The sequence below is a fragment of the Salmo trutta genome, unplaced genomic scaffold, assembly GCF_901001165.1.
Source record: "Salmo trutta unplaced genomic scaffold, fSalTru1.1, whole genome shotgun sequence".
Lineage (NCBI taxonomy): Eukaryota > Metazoa > Chordata > Actinopteri > Salmoniformes > Salmonidae > Salmo > Salmo trutta.
In genome coordinates, this window is record NW_021822853.1 from 82,852 (window position 1) to 87,007 (window position 4,156).

Genomic DNA, 4,156 nt, shown 5'->3' on the forward strand with positions numbered 1-4,156 from the left:
CATCTATAAATAGCCCAAACAACTACCTCTTCCCATACTGTATTTATTTATTTTGCTCCTTTGCACCCCAGTATTTCTACTTTGCACACTCATCTACTGTCAAATCTACCATTCCAGTGTTTTAATTGCTATATTGTATTTACTTCGCCACCATGGCCTATTTATTGCCTTTACCTCCCTTATCTCACCTCATTTGCTCACATTGTATATAGACTTATTTTTCTACTATATTATTGACTGTATGTTTGTTTTACTCCGTGTGTAACTCTGTGTTGTTGTATGTGTCAAACTGCTTTGCTTTATCTTGGCCAGGTCGCAGTTGTAAATGAGAACTTGTTCTCAACTTGCCTACCTGGTTAAATAAAGGTGAAATAATTATTTTTTTTACAAAACAAAATATCTGTATGAGAGTGATTTACTGTATGTGTTACCGAGTGATGTCCCAGAGTCTCCGTGATGTCCTTGAGCGCCTGGGAGCCGTTACCCAGAATTGCCGGAACCCTCCGGAACATCGTTACCATGGTTACGGTAACCACCGCTGGCCCTGTCACCATGGTGACCACTGGGGTCAAATCTGTGGATGAGGAACCCTGTATTACTCTCATCAGAGAGAGAGAGAGAGAGCGAGAGAGAGAGACCGCTTTATATTATTAAATCGTTAGGGGAGGCAGCATGTCAGTGATGTTATGATATTGTATAATGATGGTAATGATGTATTTGGTTCACATATACATTGAGTGTACAAAACATTAGGAATACCTGCTCTTTCCATGACATAGGCTATGATCCCTTGTAGATGTCACTTGATAAATCCACTTCAATCAGTGTAGATGAAGGGGAGGAGACAGGTTAAAGAAGGATTTTTAAGCCTTGAGACAATTGAGACATGGATTGTGTATGTGTGTCATTCAGAGGGTGAATGGACAAGACAACAGATTTAAGTGCCTTTGGACAAACTCTGTGTGTGTGTGTGTGTGTGTGTGTGTGTGTGTGTGTGTGTGTGTGTGTGTGTGTGTGTGTGTGAGTGTCCTCACAGTCCAGACCATTACATGGGATGTTGTTTAATCTTTTTCTTAAAGGTACTTCTGCTGTTTGTTTGAGTAATTGGAGATGGGAGTTCCACGCGATCATGGCTCTGAATAATACTGTGCGTTGCCGTGAATTCCTTTTGGACTTGGGGACTGTGAAGAGACCCCTGATGACATGTCTTGTTGGGTATGTATGGGTGTCTGAAGAGACCCCTGATGACATGTCTTGTTGGGTATGTATGGGTGTCTGAAGAGACCCCTGGTGACATATCTTGTTGGGTATGTATTGGTGTCTGAGCTGAATGTTATTTTATTATACAGACAATCTGGAATATTAATCGCAGTGATATTTCTAATAAAAACTAGAAGAGAAGCAGTTAATCTCTCGTCAACCCTCAACCAGGAAATACTGGTATGCATGTTGTTGAGGACAGGCAAGGTGTGCTGCTCTGTTTTGAGCCAGCTGCAGCTTTGTTAGGACTTTTCTTTGCTGCGCCTGACCATTTTACCGGACAGTAATCAAGATGAGACAAGACCAGAGTCTGAACCACTAGTACAGCTCATTTTGGTGTCAAAAACACAGAACATATTTTTATTAAACAGACCCCTCCCCCATCTTGACAACAACTTAATCAATACGACTTGACCATGATAACTGACTATATCATGTTATACCTGGGAGTTTAGCTTCCTGAACTTGTTGAATGGCCACACCCTTTATACACAACTCCAGTTGAGGTTTATGTCATAGAGAATGTTTTCAACCAATCACAATGCTTTTAGTTGTCGACGTATTTAAGACCAGTCTATTATTAAAATCACCCATTCTGATACTGACTGTACCTCCTTATTTAGAATGTCAGTGATGGCAGGTGATGTAAAGCCATAGTAAGTGAGTTTATTTAATAATAATGTATCGTCAGTAACATCAATGGCTGCACTGAAATGTAACAAGATGCTCACTTTGAGGCAAGCAACACTGAAGCATGCATGTGATCACGCTCTCCGTAAACGATGCGAGCGAGACCTTTTAAACAGGTTAACATTTACAAGGCCGCGGGGCCAGACGGACTACCAGGACGTGCACTCAGGGCATGCACGGACCAACTGGCAAGTGTCTTCACTGACATTTTCAACCTCTCCCTGACCGAGTCTGTAATACCTACATGTTTCAAACAGACCACCATAGTCCCTGTGCCCAAGGAAGCGAAGGTGACCTGCCTTAATGACTACTGACCCGTAGCACTCACATCTGTAGCCATGAAGTGCTTTGAAAGGCTGGTTACGGCTCACATCAACACCATTATCCCAGAAACACTAGACCCAGTCCAATTCACACACCGCCCCAACAGATCCACAGATGACGCAATCTCTATTGCACTCCACACTGCCCTTTCACACCTGGACAAAAGGAACACCTATGTGACAACGCTGTTCATTGACTACAGCTCAGCGTTCAACACCTCAAAGCTCATCACTAAGATAAGGACCCCGGGACTAAACACCTCTCTCTGCAACTGGATCCTGGACTTCCTGACGGGCCGCCCCCAGGTGGTAAGGGTAGGTAACAACACATCTGCCACGTTGACCCTCAACACGGGGGCCTCTCAGGGGTGCATGCTTAGTCCCCTCCTCTACTCCCTGTTCACCCACGACTGCGAGGCCAAGCACGACTCCAACACCATCATGAAGTTTGCTGACGACACAATGATGGCAGGCTTGATCACCGACAACGATGAGACAGCCTATAGGGAGGAGGTCAGAGACCAATGTGGTGCCAGGACAACAACCTCTCTTCCTCAATGTGATCAAGACAAAGGAGCTGATCGTGGACTACAGGAAAAGGAGGGCCGAACACGCCCCCATTCACATCAACGGGGCTGTGGTGGAGCAGGTTGAGAGCTTCAAGGTCCTTGGTGTCCACATCACCAGCAAACTATCATGGTCCAAACACACCAAGACAGTTGTGAAGAAGGCAAGATCAACAACTTTTTCCCCTCAGGAGACTGAAAAGATTTGGCATGGGTCCCCAGATTATACACCTGCACCATCGAGAGCATCCTGACCGGTTGCATCACCACCTGGTATGGCAACTGCTGGGCAACTGCTCGGCATAAGGCGTTACAGAGGGTGAACAATTCATGAAATTACTATTAGCATTGACACCCCACTTTGTTTTTACACTGCTGCTACTAGCTGTTTATTATCTATGCATAGTCACTTTACATGTACAAATTACCTCAGCTAACCTGTACCCCTGCACATTGACTCGGTACCGGTACCCCCTGTATATAGCCTCCACATTGACTCTATACCGGTACCCCCTGTATATAGCCTCCACATTGACTCTGTACCGGTACCCCCTGTATATAGCCTCCACATTGACTCTATACCGGTACCCCCTGTATATAGCCTCCACATTGACTCTATACCGGTACCCCCTGTATATAGCCTCCACATTGACTCTGTACCGGTACCCCCTGTATATAGCCTCCACATTGACTCTGTACCGGTACCCCCTGTATATAGCCTCCACATTGACTCTGTACCGGTACCCCCTGTATATAGCCTCCACATTGACTCTGTACCGGTACCCCCTGTATATGGCCTCCACATTGACTCGGTACCGGTACCCCTGTATATAGCCTCCACATTGACTTGGTACCGGTACCCCCTGTATATAGCCTACACATTGACTCTGTACCGTAAGACCCTGTATATAGCCTCCACATTGACTCTGTACCGTAACACCCTGTATATAGCCTCCACATTGACTTGGTACCGGTACCCCCTGTATATAGCCTCCACATTGACTCTGTACCGGTACCCCCTGTATATAGCCTCCACACTGACTCTGTACCGGTACCCCCTGTATATAGCCTCCACATTGACTCTGTACCGTAACACCCTGTATATAGCCTCCACATTGACTCTGTACCGTAACACCCTGTATATAGCCTCCACATTGACTCTGTACCAGTACCCCCTGTATATAGCCTCCACATTGACTCTGTACCGGTACCCCCTGTATATAGCCTCCACATTGACTCTGTACCGGTAACCCCTGTATACAGCCTCCACATTGACTCTGTACCGGTACCCCCTGTATATAGCCTCCACATTGACTC